Source organism: Cebus imitator, unplaced genomic scaffold, assembly GCF_001604975.1.
Source record: "Cebus imitator isolate Cc_AM_T3 unplaced genomic scaffold, Cebus_imitator-1.0 Scaffold32, whole genome shotgun sequence".
Taxonomy (NCBI): Eukaryota; Metazoa; Chordata; class Mammalia; order Primates; family Cebidae; genus Cebus; species Cebus imitator.
This window is the reverse complement of record NW_016107347.1, coordinates 3415378-3429118: the sequence shown is the minus strand read 5'-3', so window position 1 is coordinate 3429118 and position 13741 is coordinate 3415378.

The window sequence follows — 13741 nt, the reverse complement described above, 5'->3', positions numbered from 1 at the left end:
TTTTGTCATGTCAGGTAACATCCATGGGTTTTGGGATACTGGGAATTATTATGTGGAAATGTTTGTGAGGACTTAATTCATCCTACTACACCACTGCAGCTTTACTGTGGTTGCCATTTGCAGAATGTATCTTTTGGTTTTACTTCTGGCCTTCGATTTTTTTTTTTTTTTTTTTTGGTGAGAATGATTTTTGCTCTTGTTGCCCAGGCTGGAGTGCCATGGTGCGATCTCAGCTCACTGCAACCTCCACCTCTCGAGTTCAAGTGATTCTCCTGTCTCAGACTCCTGAGTAGCTGGGATTACAGGCTTGCACCAGCACGCCTGGCTAATTTTGTGCTTTTAGTAGAGACGGGGTTTCACAATGTTGGTCAGGCTTGTCTCGAATTCCTGACCTCGGGTGATATGCCCCCCGTCGGCCTCCCAAAGTACTGGGATTACAGGGGTAAGCCACCATGCCAGGCCTGGTCTTCATATATAAAGTGTCGTGATATTTCCCCTTAGCCTTCTTTCCAGGTGAACCATTCCAGTGACCATTAACTATTTCTTTTAATGACATGATTTTAAATTTTTCATGATCCTGGACTTCCTACTCTTCCTGCCTTAAAAATGCTGGAAAGATCACTGTACATCAGTAATGTCAGTAATAAGCACTTACTGAACACTTGCTCCGTGTCAAGCACTGTGCTAACCTTTTTACATGAACTGTTTCATTAATTATGATAACAAACTGGTGAAATAGACATTATTAAGAACATTATGTGTGGATGAGGAGCCTGGGGCATAGAGAGGTTAAGAAACGTGCCAGGATGTCATAGCTAATGAGTGGCAGAGCCAGGACACAAACCCCAAGATTCTGGTTTAGGAGCCTTTTCTTTCTTACTCACCTCCTGAAAAACATATCTATTCCATTAAATTTAAGAAAAGTTTGTTTTAATAATTTAATAGAAAAAATAACACATATGGTATGATACCATTGTGCAAAATTATGTCTCTCCCATTACCTGTCTCTGTTTCTGCCTGTCAATGTGCATTTAAAAATATCCAGAATGGCCAGGCACAGTGGCACATGCCGGTAATCCCAGCACTTTGGTAGGCTGAGGTGAGCAGATCACCTGAAGTCAGAAGATTGGGACCAGGCTGGGCCAACATGGTGAAACCCATCTTTACTAAAAATACAAAAATTAGCTGGGAGTGATGGCAGGCACTGTAATCCCAGCTACTTGGGAGGCTGAGGCAGGAGAATCGCTTGAACCCGGGAGGCGGGGGTTGCAGTGAGCTGAGATCGCACCACTGCACTCCAACCTGGATGGCAGAGTGAGACTCTATCTTAAAAAAAAAATCTAGAATGATATTCCTTAAATATTGATCATAGTTATTCCTGGCAATAGAATTTGGGGCATTTTGTTTGTTTATATTTTCTTTGTTATTGTTTTTGTTTTCTTCTCTTAGCTTTTTATGTTACTTGAGTTTTATGATGAACGTGTACTTTTTTGTTTTTTAATGTCTTTATTAAGATATAATTTATATAACATAAAATACACTCATTTCAAGTGAATATCGTTCAAAAAATTTAGTATATTGACAGAGCTGTGCAACTATCACTACACTCTAACTTCGGAACATTTCATCACCCTAAAAAGATGCTTTGCCCCCATTTCAGTTACTTCTTCCTACCCAGCCCTAGGCAAACACTCATCTGCTTTCTGTGTCTACATACTTTCCTATTTTGGACATTTGATTATACGAAATAATGAGACAAATGGTATTTTGTGGCCAGCTTCTTTCACTGAATAGAATGGTTTTGAAATTTACCCACATTGCAGTATATGTATCAGTACTTTGTTCCTTTTTCTGTCAAATGGTACCCTGTTGTATGGATATATACATTATTTATTCACATCAGCTGATGGCCATTGAGTTGTTTCCATCTTGGGGATATTGCAAATAATGCTGCAAATTTTTGCGTGAGCCTGTTTTCATTTCTTAGATACCTAGGAGGGGGATTCCTGAGCCATATGGGAAGTCTATGTTCAAGTTTTCAAGAAACTGCCAAACCATTTTTCCAAAGTGGCTGTACCGTTTTACATTTCCACCAGCAAGGTATGTACCTTTCCATTGCTTCACATTGTTGCTGACGCTTGTTATTACCCATCTTTCTTATTATAGTTATTCTACTGGGTGTGAAGTGGTATTTCAGTAAGGTTTTGATTTGCATTTCCTAATAACCAATGATATTGAACATCTTTTCATGTGCTTATTGGTCATTTGTGTATCTTTTTCAACATGTGTTATTTTTATAATAACCAAAACTATTATTTTTAAACAGATTTTGATATCTGGTATTGGACTTATCATCCAGATGATACCTGACAAGCACAGAGTACAGTTAGATGTGGTTGCCCCTGACTTGCTCTCTGCACTTCCGCAGCTGAAGCCGAAATACTGAGCTAATTTTCTAGCAGACACATTATACCATTAGTTCAAATTAAGCCTGCAGTCAACTAAATACCCCAGATCCTTTTCTCATTGACTAGTGTAGAGCCGGATTTCTCTCATTCTCTATTTGAGCAATTGATTGTATTGAATTTAAATGCTGGAGCTAACATTTATCCCTGTTGAATTTTATCTTGCCATTTTAGGTCCATATGGTTATCTACACAAGTAATATTTTATCTTAATTCTGCCATCTTATTTTACCTACCTTGCAACTCCCTTTTGGATGTCAAAATAACTAAGAAGGTAGATTTTTAACCGTTATATTTTCTGTTTATTTTGTTTTGTTTTGTTTTTTGAGACAGAGTCTCACTCTGTCACCTAGGCTGGAGTGCAGTGGCACAAACACAGCTCACCGCAGCCTTGACCTCCTGGGCCCAAGTGATCCTCCTACCTCAACCTCCCAAGTAGCAGGGACTACAGATGCACATCACCATGCTCAGCTAATTCTTATGTTTGTTGTAGAGATGGGGTTTTGCCATGTTGCCCAGGCTAGTTTTGAACTCCTGAGCTCCAGTGATCTGTCCACCTCTGCCCCCCAAAGTGCTGGGATTACAGGTGTGAGCCACCACACTCAGCCTTCTGCGTTCTTCCAAATCAAAATGAATGTATACTTTTCCATAAGCAACACAAGGACTCAGTTACAATGCGTGAGTTTGTCAATGGCTGGGCACAGTGGCTCATGCCTATAATCCTAGGACTTTGGGATGGTGAGGCAGGTGGATTGCTTAGGCCCAGGAGTTTGAGACCAACCTGGGCAACATGGCAAAACCCCATCTCTACAAAAAATACAAAAAATTAGCTGACTGTGGTGAAGCATGCCTGTAATCCCACCTATTTGGGAGGCTGAGATGGGAGGATCACCTGAGCCTGGGAGGTGGAGGTTGCAGTCAGCCAAGATCGTTGCTACACTCCAGCCTGGGTGACAGTGAAACCCTGTCTCAAAAAAAAAGAAAGTTTGTTAAAAATAAGCACCCCAAGAATAAAACTAATGTAGAAGACATATAAGACTCTATATTTTCATTTTTCATAATCAACATATATATCTCTAATACATACATGAAAAGCTGTTAAAAGTAAGCACTGCCATTCAGCTTTGCATCATAGTAGTAGCCACTTTTAATAGATTTCTGTTTTAAAAGAACAAGATCCATGAGAAAAGAAAGTATATACAATGCTACTGAAACGTAGACACGTCTGTGTAGGGTTTTCTATTGCATTTTGATTCTTTTTAATTTCACTCTCAGTGAGACTTTTTCTCTGGAAATTCTGGAAGTGATTTACCATTATCTTTATGTACTAATTACTTTCCCCATAACCACTCACATTCCAACTCTTCCTTGAAAAGCCCTTTGGGTCTTCCCAAACCACTCTGACCTTTCCCTCCTGCGGAGTTTCTATACAGTGCTGAATCACTCCTTCTGTAGCCTTCCTATTTCGTGCAGGGCTTCTCTTTGTTTTATTTTCTCCTTTTCACCCTCCAGCCTCAATTCTCAATTCCCTCCCTTCTCCAGCACCCCCTCTAATATATTTAATGTGTGTTCTTCCAGTCCAAATTGCAAATGTTTGTTTACATAAATGCGTACCATAAGAAAGTGTTTATGTATCTATGCTTTCAAATTACATAAATTACATTGTGCTAGAAATCTTACTTGACGTCTAACTTTAATTCTTTCAACATCATGTTTTTGAGAGATATCCATGTGTTACATGTCAACCTGATTTAATATTTCTTCCTGCTGCACCCTTTTCTGTCAAATACGTACACCAAAAATCATCTATGTACTTCAGGATGGACCCTTATCCTGAAAAACTCTTTCATGAACCCCCTTGCAAATTTACCATACTTACTGTTTTATATGAGGATCAGATAAACTGTCCATAGAGAGAAATTTTCTTTCCTTTTTTTGAGACAAGGTCTTGCTCTGTCAGCCAGGATGGAGGGCAGCGGCATGATCTCAGCTCACTGCAACTTCTGCCTCCCATGTTTAAGCGATTCTCCCACCTCAGTCTCCCAAGTAGCTGAGACTACAGGCATGCACTGCCATGTCCAACTAGCTTTTGTATTTTTAGTAGAGATGGGGTTTTGCGATATTGACCAGGCTGGTCTTGAACTCCTAGCCTTAAGGGATCCACCAGCCTCGGCCTCTCAAGAGAAATTTTTAGTTTCCACTTATGGACAGTTTCTCTGAAGCATGTACTCAGGAAGGAGATTGCTGAGTCATAGGATCGTAGATACATGATTTCTATAAAAATTGCCATATTGCTTTCTGGAAGAGCTACAGTAATTTACCTTCCCATATCAGTAGGGCAAAGGATTTGTTCCAGCTTACACTCAACAGCACTTGGTGTTGTCTGACTGGATAGTTTTCGCTGATCTGATGGATGTGAAGTACCCTCTTAATAGTGCTCTGTTGTGCTGTTCACTGACTAATCGTTAGGTTGAATATTGAGATGATTAATTACTCAGGATTCCCCTTCTGTGAATTGCCTATCCACATCCATTGTCTTTTTTTCTATCACTTTTTTCTATCTTTTTTTATTGCTGACTTGCATGAATCTCCTGTACATTCTAGCTATTGATACCTTAAAAGTTTTAGGAATTGCGAAGACTTTTAGACTGTCACTAGTCGCTTGTCACTGTTAACTATGTTCGCGATGCCTTTCCTCGAACCTTTCATTTTTGATTATTGCACAATTCATCAATTTGTTTCTTGACAGCTTGAGCACATGAGGCTTTATTTAATAATTTCTCTACCACCCAAGGGCAAACAGGTATTCCTTACATTTCATCTACTAACTTTACAGGTTTCCTTTCACATTTTGAAATTCATCCATTTGAGTTTTTTTTTAGATGGGTCACTATAGGGATTTAACCGTATTTTTCTACCTATAGAAATACTTTTCTCTGAAGTATTTTCTAAATGGCCTTTTCTTTTGCTATGCATTTGTAAAGCTGTCCGCATCATTACTTATTTTTCATAGATGCACAGTTTGATTTGGGGACTTTTCATTTTTCTCTGTGGTCTCTTTGCTTATTCTACACCTAAACTTTGTAACTTCAGTTACTATATCTTTCTCAAATCTCATTTTCTAGTAAAATGGTTCTATTCTTTTGCTCTTTTTCAAAATTGCTTAGTTCCTCAAGAGCCTTTACTCTTTCATATAAAATTTAAAATCAGTTTACCATAATTTCAGAAATTCCTACTGTGATTTTGATTGGAACTGTCATGAAATATATAAAACCATCTGGGGACAAATGGCATAATAGCAATAATAAATTGCCCTAGTCATGTTTTTAGGTCTTTTCTTTTTTCCTTTAATAGAGCAATGGAGCTAAAAAATTTTTTCAGTAAAGATTCATACATTCTTTATTACTATACTACCAGACACTGTTGATGTTTCAGTAAATTATATCTTTATATATAATTTTATAAATTCATGCTATATTTTATATTCGTACCCCTGTGGTGTCTTCAAGGTTGCATATGAGGAGAGGGAGCCAACACCTGAGGGATGTACCCTCTTGTTTGTAATCATATTTAATATCTATATATTCATGCACATATTCAATGTCTTGTTCCATTGGTAACTAGTGGTTCCACTGAAACTGGAATCTTCATTAAGATGGTTACCTGAATACTAAATTTCATATTACTTTCCTAAAGATGTAGTTGAGCGCTGGATGGAGACAGCTACAGCCTGAGAGGTACACAGTTGAACTGAAATCAAGATTTGAGTGAAATCTTTTCTGTACCTCTGACTCTGAGCCAGGCCATAAACCCTCTGAATCTCATCTTCCCCATTCCTAACACATGATTAATGAGGTTGTCACAAAAATGCAAAGAGAAAATAGATTTATCATACACAGAATTTGACGAATGGAACCAATGCCCTGCTAATTTAATCTAAAAGCAAGAAATACTTAAATCAGCTACAGCCAAGGGAAGAGTAATGGCAGGAAAGCATTATAAACTCCAAAAACTGTTCCAGTGATTAAAAATTACTACCAAAGTTACACCAGTCAAGGACATCAAAGAAAATTTATAATCATGTCTCCAGATAACATGTACATTCATCATTTGTGGCTGAAAAAAGAAGTTCTCACCAAACTGAAAACCATCACTGGCCCTGGATTTCCTAAAGCAGCCGGAGAAACATTTTCTCTGGAAAGCTGGTCTTTTGTGTGAGGGTGAAAGCTACTGTGGGTGATGCAATACTTTTCCTCTGCAAAGAGATGATTTTAGCAGAATCCCAAATAGCACAATAGAATTATCTGCATTCAAATGCAAATATGCACATTTAAAAATATAATGGAAACAAACAGGAATCCCTTTTATTTCCAACCTTATCTTGTGTTTCCTTAAGGGAGATACCGGGATGAAAGCTGATTGTAAAGTGAATGTAGATTTGTAAGAAGTAGGCTATCATGAGAAAGGCTAGGGGTGTGGAGCCCCTGCAAACCCTTCCCAGGGTCCCAAAGCAGAAAGGATAGAGGAAAGGCATTAGACTAAGCTATGAGAGTCATGGTAGGAAGAGGATTTGGAGAATGAAACTTGCAACACTCAGGTTGAAAGACTGAAGGTAAAAGACTGGGCACTTCTTCAAAAGCCGCCCTCCCTGACCACGCTAACAAAAATATTCCCTACACCACCCGCCTCCTCCCAAGTCACTCTCCCATACCAGCACCGCTTGCTTCATGGTCCTCTTTGAGCTGGTCACTACGTTGTGTTATCTTGCTTATTTGTTTGCTTGTTTTGCTATTATTTATCTCTTCCACTAGGGTGGAAACTCTAGAGGAACAGGGATATGACCTATCTTGTTGATGTCCCTCCATCAGTGCTAGGCACAGAATGGACATTCAATACATGTTATTTGAATGAACAAAGTCCAGATCTATCAGAAATGAGGTAACAGCTGTTTCTTAATTTTTTTACATCACACATGGGCATTAGCCGACCTTTGTGGTAGGAAGTAAAATTAGAGGATGGAAGCTTGCTATAAGGTGCTTTGGTGGAACAAACAACTGTTCAGGTAAGTGCCATCTCAAGCAGTGCTTTGAATTGATCTGCCTGTAACCCTAGTGGACAAAAAAAAAAAGGATGATCATACATTGGCCCTGACCTGTGAATCCACACATTCCTGGGTTTATCTTTCAGATAATTATTGTGGAGTAATATTAGGCATAGAGTCTATGACAATGGCCTTGAATAAATGAGTAATGCAACAAGTTACAAAGTTCTTAAAAGAAAGCCTGAGTATGTCTCCTCATTCTCTTGTGCGTCTCCAGCCTCTTTCCTTTCCATGTGGTGGCTGGAGTTGTGAGGGGAGGATTTCTATAAAGTAATAATCAATTGTTCTGTTTTTCCTTTGCTCATATCCCTCTCATTTTATTTTTCAAGGGAAAGAATGAAAGAGGACTGGAAAAATGTCAGTCTAATGAAACTACAATTTTTTTTTTTTTAAAAAAAGAAAGTGATAACGCTAAAACCACAAGGCAAACCAGCAGGGGGTGTTAAAGATAAAATTACCACTCAGGAGTCAATGGAAATGTACTTACAGGCAATTACTGCATGTTCTCTGTGTCCCTTATAAGTGAATTGACCTTTAAAAATAAAATTCCTCTTGTCTTTTAAATCTCATTTTCTGTGATTCTGAGATTATTTCCAGTTGATGTTCATATATTTTTAAAATCTCCAAATGGATTATTATAAATAATAGTGATTAAAATTTCTTGGGTTATTAACCTTTTCTTAAATTTAAAAAATACTTATGTTGTGTATCTAACAATGAATAAACAAATCACCGCCCCGCCATAAAGTAGGCTGTCACACAGCCATGAAATAGTCTGTTTTAAATGCTGTTTTAAGATATACAGAAATATTCATTATATAATCTTAATCATTGTATAAACAGGTATAAAACCACACATAGAGAATGCTCTTTATTTGTATTTGTGTGTGTGTGTTTAAAATGATTGTGGGATTATGAGTGTGATTATAGGCAAATTTTGTTTACTTATATAACTATTTCTCTGCAATTTCTGAGTTCTTTTTAGTAAATATGCCAGTGTAAAAATCAGAAAAAAAAATATTTGTAATACTGCTCAGATACCTTTGAACAGAGCTTAATTTATCTGTAAGGTATTTGTTTTGGTAAGTAAGGAATAGACACTATTCTATTTTAAAATGGAAATATTGAGGCATCATGAAATGCCCTGCTTCTAATCTCATAATTCATGGCAAAGAACTGGAATCTGAAATAGAAACCAGCCTCCCGGATTGGCAGGGTTTATCGTCCTCTTTACTTACATAAACCTGGTGAGAAATGCACTGGGACAGTTTTTCCCTGGGGCCTCTGGGTGGCTGGCCCTGTGGGACTGTCTTCCTGTCTACACTGGGTGTCTCTGGAGGAGGCCCAGTGTGTGAGTGAGCCTGAGGCTTCCCTTCCCTGGCTCAGTTCTCTCTAACCTTCTAAGGGAAGAGAAGAATCCTGGAATATAGCTCCAGATTTTCAAAACTTTTAAATAATTAGATCTATCTGGTTGAGATGATTTCAGATACAAACGCTACTGTCAGCAAAGGGCAGTGTTCCCATGTTGCTAAATTGCTAGAAGCCTGACTTCAGAATAATTGGGCTCTTCTTGTCTCTTTGAACAATGCTTGAGAACAGGGACTATGCCTATGTTTTTCCAAAGACTCCTAAACAAGTCCTCAATACGGAGACATTATGCTCATCATGAAATCTTTGTAAATATGTATTAACTCACTAGTCATTAGCCTTCGAACATTGCACCTGGGAGCACTACTTCACATTCGGACCTGGTGGACAGCAAGTACAATATGTACTGTCTTTTCCCCCTTATGAGATGATGGCATGTTCATCAAATGTGGGATCTCTGAATTTCCATTTGGAGGATCAGTAAATCTTTTCACTTACTTTAAAGTGGCTTTTTTCACGTTCTGAAGTGCCAAATGACAACTATGTCTTTCCTTTGGTCCTGGCTCTTAATACACAAACAAAAAATAAGTTGGTTACTTGGGCCCACCCGTAGAGATTTGGCTTTAACCGATCCCAAATGAGGTGCAGGCATTGGTATTTTTAAAAATCTCTTTTGACAATCCTAAGGCTCAGCCAGGGTTGAGAACTACTGATTTAAACTGTGAATCTTTGTGAATCTTTGCCTCTATGACATATTTAGTATCTGTGATTTATCTGATGCCAAGTCTTTGGTCAAGAATGCAACATCCAATTATAACACAGATCCCACGGGTAAGATCAGTTTTAGGATTTTCCATGTGGTTTCCAGAAATGTACTGCAGTATTGTTGGATCTTTTATATTTGGCCAACGTTCCAATACCCTCAAAAAAAGTACCTAGGAGAGACCTGTTTCCTTGATGTTTGTAGAGGTTGTGGGAGTGCCCAGGAAAAATCACAATATGGGTCTCCTACAAAAACCTAATCTTTTATTATCAGTGGGATATGGTAAGAAGAATAGCCTGAACAAGGAAAATGAGGTTACCTAAGGAATCTCTGACGCCTGTGTTGAAAGAGGGGAGTTTTGCTGCCAAGGCAATAGCTCCTGTCCCTAGGGTACTGGGATTCCAGGTCCCTCCAGCTTCCCTGCATCCCTGTCCAGCAAGTGGACCTAGAATCAGTACTTTTCCCGCCACCACCCTATTCCAAAGCATGGGGAAGCTGATTTTTTTGAACTCTAAGCAAGGATTCAGATGTGGGAAGATGGAGTCTTATCTGATTAGAGCCAGAAGAGGATTTTCTACCTTAGAGATGTGGCTAGAAGGATGCCGTGGCATCAGAGAGAGAAGCAAGAGTGGGCCAAGGAACCAGGAGAGTTGAGATACTGTCCATTTGGCAAGAAGGAGGAGAATGGAGAGACAATACTGTCTCAGAGGCTTAAAATGTTAGTGATTCAAGATCAATATTGAGAGTCTTATTGGACAGAAATTAGTTCTGAGGAGGAAGCTCATGAACTTAAATGCCTGAGGACAGGATATTGTGGATGGATAATATTATGGCACCTTTTCAAATTTAGGCAAGTGGACCTTTATTGGATTAGGAAAGGAGATCGTGAGGCTGTGGGAGCATACGTGAGCCTGCTGGGAGTTGGTCCAGACTACATGAGGCTGTGTTAGCCTCACTCTCCATCCCCAGTGTCTGCGCTGGCCTGCTCCAGCTGCACACCAGGCCCGGGACCTCAAGCCGTTGCCCCTCCCTGTCCTCATTAGAATTTTCCTGTGGAATCCTCCTGTTCTCCTTGGCTTCTACTGGAGCCAAGGTGGCCATGGAGTAGAGCTGACCAGCATCACCCAGTAGCCTGAGGAGCCCTTGTGCAGGTGTGATGCAGGGTCCAGGGGATCATCATTGGAGGGAGAAGTGGCTTCCCAGGAAAGAAGCTGAGTGAGCTAATGCTGAGCCTGGAAACACTGTTAAAAAGTTTTTAATTTAATCTTACCTTACAAGGCCGGGGGTGGTGGCTCACACCTGTATTCCCAGCACTTTGAGAAGCCAAGGCTGGAGACAGATCACTTGAGGCCATGAGTTTGAGACCAACCTGGCCAACACGGCAAAACCCCATCTCTAGTAAAAATACATCTCTACTAAAAATATGTGTGGTGGCACATACCGGTAATCCCAGCTACTTGGGAAGCTGAGGAATGAGAATCACTTGAGCCCAGGAAGCAGAAGTTGCAGTGAGTCGAGATCGAACCATTGCACTCCAGCCTGAGTGACAGAGCAAGACTCCATCTCAAAATAATAATAACAATACTTTTATCTTGATATCATTTTGTTAAAAGGAGATGATTCCATGAATTATCTCAACTTGAAAACTGTCTGTGTGTGTGTGTGTGTGTGTGACAGAGAGAGAGAGAGAGAGAGAGAGAGACAGAGACATATAGTACACAGGGCATCATGGAAAATTCTGTTTTAAAAGAGCTGGTCTTTTAAATTACATGTTTTGGATAAGCCTCATTTTTTTGTTTAGAAACAAAACATTTCTGCTCTCATGGCTGATTCTTTTCTGGTGGCCCTGAAGCTAAGGAAATAGTGTGGTGCAGTGGAAAGAGAAGGGACTGGGGATCTCGCACGTTCAGCAGCAGCTCTGTGACCCTGGAGAAAGCACGTGTACCAACTCAGCATCAATCCCACCCTGTAAGAGGAGGGGAGACCAGATTATTTCTGGTGTAGAATTCTCATTCCATAAGCTCCATGTGGAGCTTTGTAAAACCCGACCTACTTGTGAATAAGAGTTCTATCCCATGCATAGCTACCCCCAATTCTTGAATCCAATGTTGCCTCAGGGAAGCTCCCAATTGCACTCAGTTCTGTTGCAGACATTTCAGACACATGGAAAATGGACTCAGAGGACTTGCTCAAGACCACCCAAGTTCAGAGCAGCTCTGTTTTATGCTGTGTCTTATCCTAGCAAACCAAACGTTGATGTCAGTGTTTCTCTTGACATCAGCTCTGGCTGTGCACGTAGATGGTCAGCATTGTTGGCCCAGACAGCTCTGGCTGGGGAGGTGCACGCAAAGCTCCTGACTCCATCTGTCTTTGTAGGTGAGAGTCTGAGCAGCGCGGAACAGGACGGCAACTTCCGCAAACCGCTCATGCTGCATGATGATGCCTCCCTGGAGGAACAGGAGTAACTGGCAATGAAGAAGGCAGCAGAGAAGGACAGGATTTGGCATCCAAACCTGAGGTACATCCTTGACACCTCTCCTCTCTCCACTATTGGAGGAGCTGGAAACACTCAGCCTCTTGAATCCTCTAGGAGAGCAAGGTGATTTAAGCCACACATATTTCTGTGACATGGATGTCCAAACAGGAAGCCAAAGGGAACTGGTTTTGCAGTTTTTGTTTTTTTAAGGCAGCATGTGGCTAGGAGTGGACGAGACCAATCATCACTGCTACAGTTTTACGTGTCTGCAGCCTAAGAAATCTACCATGCATTGAGGTAACCTGATATAGAACCGCTTTCACTATTTTGAAATCAAGGTTTCTCCGCTGCTCAGGGAATGTGCGCCTGTGTTTAGAAGTCAATGCAGGACCTTAGCTGACACTTCCATACCTGCCAAGAGCCGCTGATGTGAACCAGGTGGCCTGCTTCAAGCAGAATTCAATTACCCAGATGGCAACTGTTTCTTAATTCAAAACTTTAACAGTGTTTTTTTTTTTTTTTTTTTTCCATTATGAAAAATGAGAGGGGAAAAGGAATACATTGAGTTTGAGCACTTCTGGTTTATGAGATTAGAGGGAGGGGAGGGAACTGGGTCCCCGGCCTCTGCCGCTCCCTGCAGCTCCAGCCAGCAGCACTGTGTCTGTCCCACTCTGCTTCTTGGTCCTGAAACTCAGCCTCCTCTTGAGTTTGTTCTTAGGAAGCTAGAATAACTCTCCCTCTCTAATTAGTGATTGCATTAGCAGATGGTATCTTTTTTTTAAGTAAAAAGGAAAAAGAAGAAAAGGTTTTAAATTACATTTGGAGACAATGCTTTCTTTCTCCCGAGGTAACCCATGCAATCGAGATCCTGGATAATCAGGCTTCTTATTCTCAAGGTGAAAATCAATCAGCTGGGCTACGGCTGTGATGTTTTAGTGGGCTTATTTTCCCGGTCCTCGCCTGAGGTTTGGTAATAACCAGACCAGTTCAGACAGGTGGAGTGCTGACTGACCTATACCACCCAGCTCGGTGCACTCAGCTGGCTGTGATTCAGTAGATAGGTTCTTTTTGGATAAAGAAGACTGCTGTGGCAAGAGGTGAGCCAGCATAAAGTAGGTTCTGCTCTCATTCTCGCCTCTTGTAGACAAATTTTTGTAGCTGCCTTCATTCTTCCTTGGACCTTATTTCTCCCAGGCTGAGTAAGAATTTGAAATCAAGACAACATCACTGCTGGCACTCTTTGAGCAGTGACTACATGGCGGGCAATGTTCTAGGGCTTTAAGCATGTCATGTCAATTGCTTCTCATAGCAACCCACTGGAAGAGTCACTAAGTTAGATAGTTTTTCTAGATAAAAAGCTTCATATGGCTGGGCGCGGTGGCTCAAGCCTGTAATCCCAGCACTTTGGGAGGCCGAGGCACGTGGATTACGAGGTCAAGGGATCGAGACCATTCTGGTCAACATGGTGAAACCCTGTCTCTACTAAAAATACAAAAAATTAGCTGGGCATGGTGGTGCGTGCCTGTAATCCCAGCTACTCAGGAGGCTGGGGCAGGAGAATTGCCTGA